The following is an 18,080-nucleotide window of genomic DNA, read 5'->3' as shown; positions in this document are numbered from 1 at the left end:
TTCTGAATAAACTGAAAAGCTACTAAGAAAACTTGGGAGGAGGGCAGAGTGAGGAGGAAAAAAATGTCCAGAAAGGTGGTGGTAAGGTTTTTGCTGTGAAAGATTTCACGAATTGCAAAAATCTATTAAAAACTGGCAAAAAAATTAAAATACCACTTTTTTTCCCCAACCACTGTGATTACTATTGAACCTGATTAAAAAAAAATAAATAAAAAAAGGCAGGGCAGGGGGGCTTGTTTCTTATTTCCTCATTAATTACACTAATCTTTTTTTCTGAAAAATATTAGAGTGATAATTAGGCCACACATCATGTGTGGTTGGATAAATACTATTTACATGTTGAGAAAGGGGGCAGAAGAATTATATCTAATGAAAGGAACTGGTGCCAAATAGTAGAGAGATTTGTGTTTGTCTTAGTGAAATGAAATTCATTCACCTCAGCTGGGATATCTTAAAATGCAGTCTTGCATCTCAGTACATCTGAAGAAAAAACATGATTATGTAATTTGTGAATATATCATTATATCCATTCTGTGAAGCACAGACTGTTTTGTAAATAGCATTGTAAATAGCACTTTCACCTTTTGTTAGAGGTGTAATGTTTGTGTACTTTGTACAGTGATGAGGTGTAGTATTTTTAATGGTGGGTTGAAGTCAGTTGTGTTTTGGCAGACTGGCAAGGTGGATTAAGATTTTGGTAAACTATACATATATATATAATCTATATATGGAAGGTAAGGATTTATATTTGATCTGGTGGTCCAGTATGCAAGAGTGCTGGCACAGACTTCCAGTATTTGTTCCATTTCAAATCGTAGAGTTTTGTGTAGTATTTGCTGCTGATACCTTCAGTGTGCTTTGTTACTTCAGCATATTAATGTAGTATTAGTATTTCATTTAACAGGTCACAGATGATATTTTTAAGTCTCTGGAGCACTTGCAGACAGAAAGTGCAAATCAGTTGTATGTTTCCAGTTTTGCTGTGGAGATTTTTAGTAGGAGCAAATAGGAATATATGGGACAAAAATCAGGTGTCCATGTCCTGTTTGTTGTGTTCCAAAGTTGTGTCCAACCCAGCTCCCTGTGATGTGGATCTCAAAATGCCAGTTAGCACTAGGGGAATGAAACAGATGCCATGTACGGAGTCATCTAGAAATTTAGTGTACTCTGTGTTGTGAATTCTGCACATGATTTCTTCTGTCTGTACGTTACCAGTATAGAAGAACACAAGATGCTGAATAGTGGAAAGAACGCACACGCTCTTGTTACAGCCTCTGAGCTAAGCAAGCCCACTGAGTTTAACAAAGATGATTTCTCTTTGCATTGTGGCATTTTTGTCTATAGACTGTTGGATTTCATGGATTGTTCAGATAGCAAGTTGTTACCTGTTGTGGAAGGATGAGAAGCATCATGTGTAAGAAGAGCACATGTCTAAGACCCTGCAAGACCAGATCTCACTCCAGTTCTGTGCCATATTTTTCTGTTCAGTGTTGAAGAAGACAGATTTCGTCCTGCGTTACCTTTTTCTCTGATGAACTGGAATTACCTTCTGTTAAATATTTGTGTGAAGCTTATTACAGCGGGCCTCTCCTTTCTGCTTTTAATAGCTACCACTCCCAGCATGATAACTCCTGTAAAATTAATTTCATCAAGTCTGTCACTAGAAATTTCAGCTTTTTCTCCCTTTGTGTGGATTTCTGTGATAGTTGGAAAGGTCATGAAAAAGTGGAACAGTGTCTCAAGACGCAAATTATGTTTCTTTTTCACAGCTGCAGTTTGGGGGATTGCAGATGTGGTGGTAGCTTGGAGACTTCAAAAATTGGAAATTTCTAATTTGAAAAACTTTAAAGTTCAGAATTGTCAGAAGTTGCAGTTACGGAAGTTCAGAATTGAAGCGATGAACTTTCTAACTGATTCACAAAGAGGTTGAAGAAACATTGTTCAATAAAAATGTACTGAATGTTTAAAGTTGGAGATTTTCAAAGTTTTTCCAAATTTCAGAAGTAAAAAGGAAGGAATCAAGCTTAATTGCTGTTTGTTTCTCCTAGTGATGATTTTGTCTTGATTAGGTCTTCTAAGGTACTTGACAAAGGATTCGTAGTGAATTTTCACTTGATCTAAATCATGCTATAAATGTTACAGATGTTACGGATATGAAGAAAATAATTCTGCGTCTCTGTTAGCCTGTTAGCATGCACCATGCACGGTAACTCAAATATGAAATCGAAAAAGCTGTGCAGCATGTATAACGCCCCAGAATATGCACTAATCTCTTCACCTTCAGCCATACAGCTATTGTTTCCTCTTGCCAGCTTGTACTAGGAAAGACCCACCGAGTCCTGTTTTAAGCAATTAGAAAAGTTGCCTTTCTCCAATCAAAGAGAGGTATTAGTGAAATGAATGGGAGTAATTAAATCTAATTTAGTCATGTAAATGAGTTTAATTAAAAGAAATCTACCCTTTAATAACTTCAGGGGGAAATGCTGTTCCTTACGGAGTTCGAAATTTAGTTAGGTTAACAAGACACAATAGCTGAACTGATGAGCCCATGATGTTGTAATCTGCTTAGGTAAATAATGGCACATCCAGGGTTTCCTAGCTGCTGTAGTTGTGATGTAATACGATTCTGGAGCGCAGAGAGGTTGGGTGCGCCCCAAGTACGATGGCTGTAGGAGGTAGCTAGTACCTTTGCTTAGCTCTGAAGTCCTACCTACTGAAATTAGATGTACTTAAGGCATTTGGGAAAAAAACAAGCAATCGTTTTAGGTAAGGAAGGCATTAGAGACCCAATTATTGCCAACTGATGGTATTAATAACCAGTAATTTCCTAGATGTTAGTATAAAATGGCCTCACAAAGTGGTGGTAGGTCAGGTGAATCGTAGAGAGTGTGACAGGTTGGAAGTGGACTGGGCAAGGGCTTTGTACCTCTGCCCTATCCTTTATCAGCGCCCATACAGGACTTCTTTTTCTCTCGTCTCCTTTTCCACAATGGTGCTCTAGATTTTTTTTGAAGTTTGTCTTTTTCAGGTCTTAATTTAGATGTAAAGTGATCTAGAACATGGTCATGACTTGAAGTGCTTCTTTAAATGATGTGTACCTTTTAGGCTATAAATAAGTAAAACTTTTCTTTGGATGGTTTGTCATTCTCAGCTCTCCACTCTGAGCCAGTTGGTGTGGTTTTTTTTTTTTCATAGTTTTAAACTGATCTACAGCAAGTAATTGTTTTTCACTTGAGGGTGGTTTTTCAATAAATGAGTAAGAATTGTTCTGAAATTCTACCACTGTTCAGTGGCTGCCAAACACCTAGCTGCTTCTTCCACGGTTTCTTACTGTCAAAAAAAAACATAATAAAGCACAGTTTTAGTGTTTCAAAAGTTTTCTTGCGCTCTGCTATTCTGTTCAGTAAGCTTTCAACAGCTCTTTAAGTTGATGTCATTTCTTCCACTTCTGCTTCCCTGTGGTTTCTCTTCCATTTGGTAGTCAGCTAAATTACAGATTATTGCATACTCCAACTTATGTCCAGTGAAATTAAACTTGTCTCAGGATATCGCAGAGTGTACATTGAAGTTTTTTAGGTTTTCTAAAGAACATTCTCTATAGCACATGCTGCTTGTTTACTCACGTTGTACAGAATTATGGGGGAAGAAAAGGCTTTTTCCCCCCCTTACTAGTGAAAGTAATTTCACAAATTGTATTAAAAGGAGCCATAAAAGCATTATGATGGAAAACCTGAAATTCACAGGACAACTGCTTGCAAAGAACTGCCAGATGCAATTTCTTTTTGTAATGGACCTCTTCTGACATGCTGATAGTCTTAGAAACAAAATCACACTTTGAACTCACAGAAGGTCTTAAAATCACGTTCGTCTTCTGACACCTACATTGTGTTTTAGTACGACTTGGGCCAAGAAAACCCCTTCAGGTTCTTTAGCTACTCGATGTTGGGTCCTACAAGAGAAGATATGAGGCTTTATTATTTCCTAAAGAGTTGCTTGTTGGCATTGAGCTTTTACTACATATTGATAAATCCATAATAAATCCACTAAGTGAACCCATGGGAGGAAGGACAACTGGAAAGCTCCATCGTGACTGAAAGTAACTAGCTCCAAGCCGAGTGGCTCATCCTGACATATCCGCTTGGTTCATCCTGACATCTCTGCCTCATCCTTGAGGTGCTGTGCCCCTCCACATTTCCTAGGGCAAAACCGATGCAGGGAGAAGAAGGGATGGCCGGCCATTGGGAAAGTACAGCTGCTTCCAGCAAGGTTTCATTTTTCTTTTAGAGCAGCTGTCAGTCCTTGTGAAGTTGCTATTTCTGCTTGTATCAGTTAAAGAGTAGATCTTCATTACATGTGCCAAATACTCAATTATAGATAGTGTTACATTCCCTATCATCTGAGAGGTGCAGCAGTGGAGTCATCCAAGTATTCTGATGGAGTTGCTAACGCTATTTCTTCCTCTGAATATAACAAGGTGAGGTGGCAAAGAGAATTTAGAGCTGGTGTCATGCTTGCTATGTGGAAAATTGCAGGGGTGCATTAGAGCACTGGGTGAGGGCAGAGGCTAATAAATGCAGGACACAAGAAGTCATTAAGATAGCTCAGAGGTCTGGCTGAGGGTTGAAGAGCATTGATCTCCTCCCATTTGGGTTCAGAAGGTATCAAGTGAACTGAGAGAGCGGTGAAGGAATCTCACCTGACAGTGTTTCATAGAGAAGAGAGTGAGGAGACTTCGCTGAAGAGCAGCTGAACTGGCAGAGAGGCTCACTAATAGGACAGTTGTCCTGGGCTAAAAGCATCCATAGCGTGAGCAGTGAACGCAACTTTTGGGCCATGAAGATCTACATCTTCTGCTGGTGTCATGATCACAGCTGAAATCAAGTCCATGTGTCCGTAGCTGATGGCCAAATCACTGTGGCTGTGTGTGTCTGCAGTAGGAAGAGGATGAACACTGAAGACAGTGGGATATAGCTGTGCTGGATTCAGAGCTGAATACTTCATTTTCACATGGGACGTTAATGTTGGCTGCCTTTGAAGAAGATTCAAACCTTCCAGCCTGTTTCTGGCCAGGATGGTGGCAATTGGAGGAAAGCATGCATTCTGTACTCCTGTTACTGCGTAATGTTTTCACAAATCTTAAAGAGCTGCAAAGCATTTGTGAACTATCTAATGCCACAGTTGTAGGCTGTGAAGTTCATCTTGGTTGGCTTCAGCTTCTGGTACTGCGAGATGCATTTCAAGCGGGGCGTCTTTCTGTGGCTGGTAGGCCAGAGGCAGAGCTTTTGGAGCTGTGCCTCTTCCTTGGCTGGCTGTGAGAAAGCAGCATGCCTCACACCTACACTGTAAACAAATAATTCTCGGTGAATCATTACTTCAGACCCATAAACATTGTCTGTGTTTTGTTTGCCGTAATTCTAATTAAAAGCCCAGAGGCAAGTTAGAAAACAAATGAATTAAAACAACAGCTAAATTGAGCTGAGCAAGGGTAGGGGAGAGAAGAACAGAATCTGATACCAGTAAGCTCCCTGACTACAGATTTTCAGCAGACTCTGAAGACACGGGGGCGTCTACAATGTGGTGGCATTTCTTAGAGACCTACCTGACAGCTTTAAAGCAACATCTAAAATGGCAGGAGCAGGGACCCTTCTGAGAAGCTAAGTAAATACACAGGTGAGTCCAAAGAGCTTGGCTTTGGCAAGATTGGAGTTCAGCTGGTTTCAAACCACCTTTTATCCCTGCCTGACCTCATGCAGCCCCATGTTCCTGCTGGCACCCCCTTAGTCAGTGCTGTACCACAAAGGCTTTGCAAGCTGATCTTTCCTAAGGGTTGATTTCCAGCTGATGGCTCGGACAACCAGGAAAACCAATCCAGTAAAGAAACTTGTCTATTAGTATCTTGGTTTTTATCATATCTTTTTGTTGGGACAGTGACCCAAAAAAACTTCTAATGTTTATGTAGGTTTAATGTTAACAGTTCAGTAGCAAGTGCTCTGTGATTATTCCTAAACTGTGTGATTTTTCTGGATTGGGCAATCTGCAACTTACTGCTGAACAGGAAGAATTTAGCAAAATTGTCACTTCAAGACTGTTTAAACCTTCCATTTGACAACACTTAGAAGAGCTAGAGGTCTTGGCTTTGGAAGGATTTCAGATAGCTAGGCTAAGATTGCTGAAATATCTGCTTTCATATTCCTGCAACATCAGAAGCACCATCTGTAATGAACAGAACTCTGTCTCTGCCAGAGAATGCCACTGCTCAGGTTTTGTCTTCTTTAAAGACGTTGGCAGGTGTTCTATAATGTCTTCAACAAATAAGCTTACTAGTTTAATAAGATCATGGTGAAAATCACGTGCAGTGCTGTTCTCATTTGCATATGTGGAAACTTCTCATATTCCAGAGGCTTTTAGATTTGTACATTTATTTTTCTGACTTAATTTAAACCAATTGGGACGTAATTCGGTCATTAGTTTCAGTTACTAGCTGCCTATGCAGAAACCCAGGGTAAATGGTTCTCCTGTCAATTCATACAAAAGAATATTTATCTTATGCTTAATGCTAGCAATTTAGCTTTATACTGTGTAGGATGTGTGGAGTTTTTTTATATGTAGATCAGGATGTGTAGCTGAAAATAATTGATTCCTATAAGCCCGAATGTATGGATCAGACTCAACTATAACCACTCAGTGATTTTTCTTTTTTTTTATTTCCTTTTGAATACTGTTCTTTGACAGCAGTTCCTAACTGGAAATTCCATTGAATGTTTTCTCTGTCATGGTCTTGATTTTTTTTTTTAAAAACATCTCATAAAACGCTTAATTTCTTCTTAAATACTGCTCAGCATTCTGCATCTTGAATTTCAAGTGATGTTTTCAGAACAGCATGTATCTTTTGAATAGGATGCAGCAGGCTTCTAAAGAGTTGGAATGTTTGATTCTCATAACCAACTCCTTTATGTAGAGCTCCACTCCCGAGGTTGTCTGCTGAATATCCTTTCTCTTTCCAGCAGATCCTTTTTCAAGTGGATGTTTCCCTCGTTTCCGTGCTCTTCACTGCCACCTACAGATCCTTTATTCCAAGGGAAGAAATGAACCACCTTCCCTTTGTGCTTATGCCACTGAGCTTCTGGTTTTGCTGCCTCAAAATGTATTCCTGTTTCACCCTAGTTGCTTCGTGATCTATTTTTTAGCCTACTCCTGGGTAGGCTGGCCTGTTGCATGCAGTGTTCAATTTCTGTTTTATGTAGAAGCAGCTATTGGAAGGTATCCTGCGGCAGCTGGCCGTCAGGCTCCTGGTGCTGAGCGCGACAGCAAGCAGAGCTCTGGGCTGAGCAGAATTGACCTGGAGGAGCCAGCCCAGCCCAGCAGAGACATCACGGTGCTGTGCTGGAGTAACTGAGGGCTCCTTTTAGGCAGAGGGAGGTGCACGTCGGGGTCACAGAGAAGGCTGCAGATGCTTGACAATGGGTCTCTGTTCTCAGACATGTGTGGCAGAGCTGATGCATTGGCCTTTGCCTCGCAGAGAAAGATGCCTGTCTTGGGGACCAGCAGGCCTGGAGCAAGGGACGTGCCACAGCTCTGAAGGAGCAGATAGCTTGAAGGCTTGAGGAGAGCAGGAAGTCGTAGGTCTTCAATGTCCGAAGGAAATATAGAAAAAAGGCTTATTTCTGCTGTAGCTGAATGTTTTTTCTTTGAGTTTCTTGTCCAGTGTTTAATTTCAACTTGAAAAACAAAGCCCATAAAGTTTATGTTTTGGGTTGAGTAAAAGAGAGAGCGCTTACCGATGGGGGTGCTCACAAAAAAGATGACCTCTTCTGGGTTCATCCCTTCTCTTCTGCTTTGGTATAGCTTGCCTTTTTTAGGAATTGCTATTTCTAGAGGAATAAATTAATTTCAGACAGCGTTGATAATGATGTCCCCCATTGGTTATTGGCTTGCGCAACTTTTCTGAAATTAAAACAATATATTTTCTCTGCAAATTATTTGCTTCTTAAGGGTTTCTTTCCAAGATGGTTCATCACCACAGTAAAAGCAGTTAAAGCTGTCAGTACTCCATTTGAATGTACTCGGTGTTATCAGCTTTAAAGAAAAATGCAGCCAGGACATAAAAGTTTCTTGCTAATTGTCTCTACTGGCAGAAAGTCAAAAGGAAGACTTAGAAACTAAGTTACTTGAATTACTCAGTTGTAGGAACTTCAAAGCAAAATGCTGGGCTTTGCCAAATTGTACTTTTTATATATTTATTTTGGTGTGACTCCTCTGGCTTTCTTTAACATGCTTCATACGTGCACAGTTTGCTTTTAGGCAATTTCTGGTCATTCATCACTCATAGGAGTGAAATAATTGTTTATTTTAGCTGCTTGCAAGTGTGGTTGTATGTGCTATGGATGATACACAGATGGATAAAAATCACCCTTGGATTTTAGTTTTCTGAACGGCCCCCTCACTGTCTGTGTATCTACACGGTGAGTGCCATGGTCCTGCTGCAGAGGTTGCTCTCTGTCCATGTTGCGAGGGGAACTTGAAGAGCAGAGTGAGCTCTGGGTTTGAGAAGCTGCCTCAGCTCTGCGCTCCTTTCCTGGAGCACGAGCTGTTAATTCAGGAGGGGCTGAGCACCTAAATACTTCTAGGGAACTAGTCGTCTGTGGTCATACGGAAATCTCTATTGGATTGTGGGCTGGAATAAAAAATGCCCAAGTCCTTTGCTGCTGATTAGACTGGTTTGCTTTTTTTTTTTTCATTCAAGCATGTGCTTACCTAGAAGAGAACAAATTTGTATTTGTGATTATTTACAACAGGCATAGTGATTATTTGGAGGGTCCCGTACTGCTGGAGGCTGGTTGTCTTTTTTCCTTCTCCACAAACATTCATGTGAACTTGTGCAGGGACTCACTGAGGGGCATGGGGGTGGAGAGGAGCTCAAGCAGGACATCTTGGGACGTGGCACAGGCATCACTCATGCCTGTGTGCCTTTTCAGCTTTCAAGTTGTCTGACAGCAGGCTCAATCCGCAGAGGTGCAGCTCAAGGAGTGGGGCACATGTGGCACTTCAGCGTCACTCTCTGCAGTAGGGCTGGCAGAGGGGTTGAGCATTGCCATTAATATTAATTTCACTCAAATACTGGGCAAGAGAATCCACTGCAGAGATAGGGGAGTCTGTCCTGGCCTTTGTGGACTGAGGTCACGTCTTGCAGGTGTGGAAGCTTCCCTTGGGTGCTGTTCAGACCAGCCACTACCACACATTAGGAGGTATCTGTGCAACAGTCTCACTGCTTGGTTTTGAGAGACACCTACTCGGTCCTAAATGGCAAGTTCTTGTCTTACACACCAGGCATATGCAGGGGGTAGAACAGGATAGCGATTGCAGGAGCTGTAGTAGTCTATAAAAATAGAGCAAACTATAAATATTATTCATGTAGCTACTGGAAAGAAACATGTCAAACCGTGCTCTTGCATATGCCTGCTGTAAATCAGGAGTAGATCCCCTACCCCTACCCTGTGCTCAATTGTTCTGCTCTGGTTTGACACCAGCAAGCGAAATAGAGCCTAATAGTAAGTAGGGTGTGCGCAAGTTACGCTAGATTGTGCTGAATTCTGCTATACAAGTCTCTGGTCTTTCCTGTTGTTGTTCAGACAGCTTATTATTTGCACAACATACAGAAAGTCCCGTAGGTGTGCTGTGCTGTGTTGCAGCTGGGCTCAGAGGAAGGTGGAAAGGCGCACCGGTTCGAGCACAAGTATACGGGGATGACAGCTGTCAGAGGCAGCTGGGGGATGCTGTCCTGGATGCTTTCAGGACGTGAGGGCAAATGAACATCTTTAGGGATGCTGAAGTTCGTAAGTCAGCATAGCTCTCTTCTTCCCCGTGCTCCAAAGGCATTTGATGTGGTTGTGTGCTAAAGCAGGTGATGCATAATTGAGCAGTGCTATATTTGAACGTTTGGAGTACAAAATATTCATCTGTAGAAAAGAGTGTTTATGTATTAATGTGCGTTTCTTTCATGCATTCCTGGTTCCATTAGTAATGGAGGCATTGTGTAATATAATAGAAATGATTAACTTTAATTGCACTTCTTTGTTGGGGAAATAGACATGTAATTAAAAATCTGACATGCGTTGTACTTCTTTCTGCAACAATTTACTTGCTGGCATCTCTTCAAGAGGGTATTCCACAAGGCCGCTGCCACTTCCTCCTTCGCATATCTCACCGCGTCCAACTTGTGTCTTTCAGAAATGTACTCATTTCTGATGCCTAGACTGAAGTGGCATCGTGGCAGTTGGCCCCTCGTTTCCCAGAACAATAACAGCCGTAGTTCTTAGAACATTGCTCATGTTGCAGGATACTTTAGAGTGTTTACTGGAAAATCAGATGCTTTTAAAAGCTTCCTAGAAAGAAAGCATGCTAAAAATGGTAATACCCCAAATCGTTAATGACATGTGAGGATCTTGAGTAAGTATTTTCTAATTGTTGTTCTCACGAGTCCTTCTTGGTGGCACATGTCTGGTTACCTTTTTTTTCCCTTTTTTCCTTCCTTTTTTCTGTTAAGGAACATGCCCAGTTTTTGTTCTGTATCTCCTGTCTGCAGAAAGTGGGACATGTCTCAGGCCACCCTTCAGGCATCTGAGTTTCATCAGAAATGCTTGTTTGGATGGTGTCCAAAAACCCCTACTTAAGAGTAGAATCTGCGTGTGCTGAGAAAATCCTTCAGGATTTCGCAGTAACATTCTCTTTTCCAAGAAAAATACAGAATGAAGATGCTAACAACTAGTCAGTGTTACCCACTGCTGGTGCTGGTCCTCTGGCAGAGGCTCTTGTGGATTTAGTTAAATCCCATCCCTTTGCATGTCCATGAGATTCGGCACATTTGGAATTGGAACTGCTTTGCTGAACACCTAAAAACTTTATGCAATATCTCTGCAGTGTTCTGCCAGTAATAGCATGCTGGATCATGTGGATGGACTAACAACACTCCCCACAGTTTGCATTCTGATTTGGAGAAACGTCTGGGGCTGAGAATCCTGGAAATGCCAAGTTTTCCAGAATTTCCTACTGCCTCTGCTGTTTTGTCTTCACACCTGTGTTTTTCATCAATCTTCTATCTATCTTGTAATGCATTTTGAGGTTTTCTTGCTTCATCATTTCCTCTCTTGACCCTATTTCTGGAAATTCCTGCCCTGTTGTCTGTCTTTCAGTCGCACATAGCGTTAGGTTCCTGAATAGAAGTGTTCCCCTGGCCTTGTGCTGTGAGTGAAATGGAGTAAATGAAACAGTGTGATCCAGGTCAATTTCCTTTGCAGCAGGCATGGCAGGTACAGCATTTCCATGCAGGATCAGGGCATTGCTCTGCCTCTTTAGCTGCCAGTGCCGGGCCAGCTGATGGAGGAGAAGAGGGAATATGCGAGGTGTGGGCTGTCAAGGTGCATCCTGCCTGGATGAGTACATTTTTAGCATGTTGCAGTGAAAGCTTACAGCGTTTGACCCACTTAGACCAGCTGGGTCACAGTCTCCAGTTGAAGAAAAGCAGGGCACTGCACTACCTCGCTGTGCCACCTGCCCTTCAGGTTATGTAGGCATCAGAGGCAGAAGCAGATGGTAGCTGGGAGTGTACCAGGGCTCAGAGCTCTTCTCTTCAGTTTAGAGCTGGTGGTCGAGCATTGTGCCTGCTAGATTCTGCCCATTCTGACTCCGGAAAGGGTTTTCTTATTTCGCTGTGTATAACTAGGTTCCCTTTAGCTTGTAAGGTCAACTTGTGATGATGCTGCCACTTGACTCGAGTACGACTGTTGAGAGGGCAGCGTGGTACCTTCTTCCCCTTACTTGGACCTCCTTGAGATCCAGGAGGTAAATGCAGAATGAATATCCCTGAACAGAGAAGTCCAGATGATTGGTGTTACCACACTAAGATTCAGGCTTTTGGTCCTATTAGAGAAAATACCTGTGCTACTAGCAAGGAAATACGGAATGCTGTGCCAGTTCCTGAGGCATACTTCAATCTCAGCCTGGCAGACACCAAGCAGTCTTTTGTTGCACATTGCACCTACTAAAACTGGGGGGAGATGCAACATGTGTAGAGGAACTTAGTGACTTGTGACCCCTTTTCTTAGTTCTCATATCTGTAGCCATGCTGCAAGTTCCTAGCTTATGGCAAATGGTGGTGAGGATCTCTTATTTGACCAGGCAGCACTTTTGTATGGGGTGTGACCACACTGGAGACAAAGAAATACTTTTTTGTCAGGACTTTAGAAATCAATTGAAATTTAAAGATCTCACATTAAACTTGCACTTTTCAAATTGCGTAGCAGATGATGCTAAGAAAAAGGAAGGCCACAGCCATTTCTTTGTACTCTCACATTGCCAAAGAATAAACATGATTTAAGTATTGCTGAGAAAGAAATGTACTTGCCAGAATAGAGGAAATGTAAATTTTAGATTTTGTGAACGTAATAGATGTATTCACGTCCATAGAACATGGAGCAGTTTTTCCAGATACTCAGCTTTATTAATCTGTGAAACGTTATCTCTTGTCTCAGATAATTCAAACAAAAGAGAGGGTCTTATAACAGGCCTAAGAAATAGTCTGGTGATGACAACCTAGAAACTTGCTGTCCCTTAGCACTGCTTCACTGTCTAATTAATAGCCATCTTAATTGGGATCTGAAATGACTCTCTAATGGGCCCGGGTCTACTTTCTGGTTTCGTTCTATATCATCTGATTAGTTTAGGTAAAGATCCAGATGAAAAATAGCAAAATATTTTTAACAGAGATGATTAAGCACTGGATAAAGCTACACAATAGTTTGTAAGTGGTCATTAGAAGGTTTTTAGAACAAGTAAATGCCAATCTGTTGGAGGTGTCTTGCATGATCTTAAAGTACCTAAAACTGCATGCTTGTTTGCGTTTTGTTTTCCACCACTAAAACTTATAAGATGTGCTTAAAGCATGTAAGATTGTCAGTTTAGTTGATGCCATTCCCCCTGCCCTCCCCGCCGTGTTGCTTCCCATAACTTATTTCAGCACACTGTCTGCATGGCAGATATTGGTGCTTAGGGAAATGAGCTATGAACGTTTTTCTCCAGCAGTATGAACCAACAAAGTAGGCCCTCTCACTCATTATCGTAGTCAAAGGGACTGTATTTTCACGAGAAAGCTTTGAGTGAGCAGTGATACAGATCCAAGGGTGCTGATTTCACAGGAATCCCTGCTGATTTCACTGACTACAGAGCAATATTCAGCCTTAAAACAATAGCAGCCAGACAGAAAACTAGGACTGAAGTTCTGATACAGGATTGAAGTCTTTGGCTGTGGTCCAAGACTGCAATATCTGCAGTGGAGAGCATTTAAAAATAATAATAAAAAAGCAACACCCCAAACAGAGCAATAGTTATATGACTGGGGAGAAAAGCATCACGTCTCCAGTGCGTCTTGTGCTCTGCTGCAGTGAGGGGCTCTACAAAAATGAATCCTATACATAGCAGTCACTGTTGGTGTATTGATGGTTTGTTTTCAGAAGCTTCCAAGGCGAGGCAGGGCTTTACTGACCCCTCATTTTCATCGTACTGTTGATCTTTGACATAGTCGCTTTTGTCCATCTTTATGCAGTCTGTGTTGTTTTCTGGTTCTTTTATTGTCATTATTCAAAACATGAATAGAAGTGAATATCCTCTAAGTTATGAATGTAATCAATTTTGAGTCTTTAATTGTAATTTTTTTTCCATAAAATGCTTTTAATTTAGTCTAATATAATGGCACATCAAGCAGTAATGGGTACATTAAATTGAATCATGATGTTCATATACACATTTTACGACACAATCAAATATCCCAATGCATTAATTCATGTCAATCAGTTAATAAAATCAAATAGGAAACATTTCTCTAGTGCTATTAACTGCACTTCTTCCATTTTGTGGGTGACAAGATGGTGAGGACCTTTATGTCTTGCCTTGTTCACATTTTCTTGTCTCTCTTGGAGTCAATATAGTTGTTTGATTAGGACAAAGCATGTTGGATCCTGGTTATCCCTAGCCAAAACACAGTAACTGGGAGCAGAAGGCCACACCTTTACTTTGTCCTACCCTGGTTCTTTTGGTACAGTCCTGCCCCCAAAGACTGCCACAAATAAGAAAGAAATATTAACGGTGAACTTGGGGAATAACTTCTTTCAACGTTTCTTCAATTCTGACGTTCTCCTTCAAGGACAAAGAGATGTAGTGAACTTCCTGGCACTCTCTTGTTAGGAATGAGAAAATTAAATTTAAAACAATTGTCAAGTGGTTATATTTTGAGCAGGTTCTTTGTGCTTCTCATCTGCTGTACATTATAGTTTATAGTATTTTCACCGCCTCTTTTATAGCATTAGAGTTTTTGACACTTCTTTTTAAACTTTACTATGCAAATGTTCAGCCTCAACCACACAGCCCTGGGAAGTCTGATGGGAGCTTTTTGGAAGAAATGATAGGATATTTGAGGAGTCACAGTAGAAAGGGGCAGACTTACCTACTAAGGAAGAAGAAAACATCAAGGCAGTTGTTAGTCATATCCTGTGTGCTGGTATCAACATCTAGCCTTCTCTACTATGTCACAGTCAAATGTTCTGGTGTGCAAGTGGAAAGAGAGAAGTATTTCCAAGTGATTGTTATGCAGTTTAGTATTACTTGTACTGCATTAAAAAAATAAAAATCTGACATTTCATGCAGAATGGGTTTCCTAAAACTTAAGGGTGTATAGATATCTATCCAGTGCTGCTTGTGTGCTGTCCACATTATTTTGCCAGGTAAGTAGGTGAGAAAGGTAGCGTCAAACCCAATGGAAAATTGCTTTTGTCTTTGTGTTGAACTTTCCTCTATGTTTGAGCTATTGGATGGTATTTTCTGTGGTAACTGACTTGTTTTTATTCTCCTTTTTGGTAATGTATTGAGACCTTTATTCTCAAAATAACATCTTACTCAGTATTCCACTAAACAATGGATTACTGTTCTGAAGTCATGGGAGCATGTTAAAAGAGATAGGTTATCGGTTATATGGTAGATAGCAGCAGAGCTCCACAGAGGGTCTTGAAATTGCAGTAGGTGGGTTTCTCTTCTTGGTTTTTAGGCAAAAGTTTGCTTTCTAGTAAATGATTTTTTCTTTGATAATAGTCTAGTGAAAGATTCTTGAAGCTAAATTTAAAATACTGGATTGAAAATTGATTTTTGGTACAACAGTTACTTAGCGTGCATCCACAGTTAACTGTAACTAAGACTGAAATGAAAGCTTTCTGAATTTTTCCAGTTTTGGGTTGGAGCAGTTGAATGTAGGTGGTAGCAGCTTTCACTTTCCATCTAAAAGGATTCAGTGTCGATCAGCAGCTAGGGAGCTAAATGAATTGTGTCCACGTACTCCAGATACAGTCCCAGAGCTGACATTCTCAGCCTACATAAAGATAGTGTTTGCTATCAGGCTGTCACATCCTTTTACAGCAGAATGAAGGGTGACTTTGCAAGACTGAATAATGTTGCCTATCCTACTTCGCAGACATGGGCAAGTAAAGGAAATGCTACTCCGGTGCTGAGGGAGATGTAATATATAAGGCATCACTGAATTAAGAGGTGTAAGAAAAGCCTGGGGTCATCAGCTGCAGGAAAGAAAATGACTATGTTGTCATTTGACCTCAAAGTAACAAGGAATCTCTGCCAGGCTAAATGAAGTAAAAGGAAGACCAGACTGAAATGCCTGAGGTGAAAGAGGTGTTTCCGATGTGATGCTTGGAAAGGTTATTTGTCTTTCCCTTTTTTCATCCTTTTTAAACACTACTTGCTGGGTTTGTAAGTATCGGATCTAATCTCTGTAAAACAATGCAAGACTTGGCAACAAAAAGTGCAGATAGAGACAAGTACCCTTTTCCAGGGAGCTAAGGCTCAGCAAGCAAACCTTGCTCAAGTAACATTTTAGCATTCAGGCACCTATATACTGACTTCAGGAGGAGCAGGTCATAGTTCACAGAAGTTGCAGTGGGTCTGTCTGCCAGCTGCAGCATTCTCTGAGCTGCAGAGGCACATGCAGTATTCATCGAACCTTAGGAAGTGCTGAGCTCCTGTGTCACATGGAGATGTCTGCCAGGGACTTGCTGTCCCTCCGGGAACAGAGGAGAAGCAGCTGCTGGGGCTAACTTGTCTGCTTTCAGCTTCCTGTTCTTATTGTCACTTGCACATTAAGAAAGCCTCTTTGTTGCTCCTTCTTATGAGGTTAGCTTTTCACCATCTTTCTCTGCTGCTCACTCTAAGGACCTAAAGAAAAAAGACTAAAAAGTCTTTTGCCTGTTAATTGTATCCTTTTGGGAAGATTCTTCCTTGGGTTTGCTTGCCTTGTGAAAAACAACTTTGTACCTGGTTGTCATAAAGCATTGAAGAGTGATGCGGTTTTCAAGAGCCAAAATTGATAAATTGTTAATAGGATTTTGAACAGCTCTCTTTCCATATTTCAGTGAGAGCATAATTAAGTTTTCTTCAACATCCTTAAGGGATTGATTACATCCTGGAGTTCTCTACTACTTTGAGTACTGTGATGAATATATTTTATTCCTTCACATTAGGTGAAGATGCTGACATCTTGCCCATTGTCACTTTTTTAGACTGGGAAAAAAAGGGGATTTCTGGCTGATGGGTGGGAAAATTCTGTCTATGATGTTAAGAAACTAGCAAAAATCCAGTCTCTTTCTTAGGGAGCTTCCAGCAAGGAAAGGCCTGAAATTGACACAAGTATCTAACAAGACCTCTCATAACTGAATGAAGAAGTGAAGATGGATGGAATTTATACTCCGAGGTTAATTATGAGTTGAAATCATATTTGACCTAATAGCATTAGTTTGAGAAATCTTTTATTTGGTTGGCTTTTCATTCCTCTTGTGCTTTAACTTATTGAATTCTCTTGTATTATCATAGTAAGTCAGAGTCGTCAGAATCAGGGTGCTCAATAAACTTAGTTGAAGTCCTTCCAGCAAAGCAGTCGTTAGGGTAATGTTTGCAGGCCTTGAATTTGGTCACATCCCTACCACTGTTACAGTCTTAAGTATGATATTGGCAACCCTTCAATTCTTTTGTACAGTGGATAATTTTAATTTCCATTATCAGCAGCTCGCTCAGTAACTTCACCCTCAGGTTGCTGCTGCATGTCTTGTTGTTTACTGTCCGGCTTCAGTAATGCATTGCTGTTGAAGTGAATAACTTGTTCTAAAATCTTTTTTTCAGATGTAATTGGGTGTTACCTCATTTTTAGTATCTGTAAATTCTGCTGCTGGAATAACTCCCCAGAACACTTAAACTGATCTCACAAAGAGGATCCTGTTTCTGGAGAAGCAATGAGTGGGAATAGCTTGTTCAGTAGATAGAGAATCTGTTCTGAATTTTCTCTGAGCTCAAGTACAACTGGAGTCTTCGCATTATGATTTAGATCTGTATTTCACTTCTATCTCTTCCTACTGGAAATCGTACTCAGAAATGAGGAAGGCCAAATTTAGTCCTCTCACATAAGTTCTTCAACGTGTTGTCCCAGCCAGACTATTCGGTGTATGTGGACAGATGCTGTAGTTGTAAGTTGCCTCACATGATCCATAGGCAGCCTCAAATGCAAGTCATGTACCCAAAATTCAACCCAATTGTTTAATTCCTCTTCTTTAGGGGACTTCCAGGTACAGGATCTTAGGTGAAGAGGAGGAATGATGTCTAGTTATCAAGCATGCTATAGGCACGCCAAATGGGAGTGGAACGATCATGGGGCTCATGTGGTGGATGTCTCATGTAGTGAGAAAGTATGAGCAGTTGTAAACTCTTTCTGCAGATTCACAACTTGGAGCAGAGGTAGGTATCTGTGGTACACCGAAAGTATAGTGAATTGTATTGAATTGCATAGAAACTATGCAATTGACTCTCAAATTTGAGCTAAAGACATTAATGGTCAAGATCTTGACTCTAGGCTTCCATATGGAGGAGGACGCACACAGGGGGAGGATGTCTGGTTAGAGAAGAAAATCGAGCTGACTGTGAACTTGGGCTATTGATAAGCATTTTGTCACATGAGTTGGGTCATAGCATAGCAGTGCTGTCTG

The 18,080-nt window shown here is 41.0% G+C and overlaps 2 long non-coding RNA genes across 3 annotated transcripts in view; both read left to right on the top strand.

Moving 5' to 3' along the window:
• Window positions 1-10,468, top strand: part of LOC308194937 — a 37,422-nt gene extending 26,954 nt beyond the window's left edge. Inside the window, exon 5 of the long non-coding RNA XR_013951087.1 lies at window positions 1,216-10,468. This is a non-coding gene — a long non-coding RNA (uncharacterized lncRNA). The remainder of the gene's footprint in view (window positions 1-1,215) is intronic.
• The window catches only part of LOC308194928, a 350,222-nt gene that overhangs the window by 179,737 nt on the left and 152,405 nt on the right, over window positions 1-18,080 (top strand). The gene's annotated exons all lie outside the window — the stretch shown is intronic.

The sequence above is a fragment of the Anser brachyrhynchus genome, assembly GCF_964034855.1.
Source record: "Anser brachyrhynchus genome assembly, chromosome: 4".
NCBI lineage: Eukaryota > Metazoa > Chordata > Aves > Anseriformes > Anatidae > Anser > Anser brachyrhynchus.
This window is presented reverse-complemented; position numbering and strand designations above follow the sequence as displayed.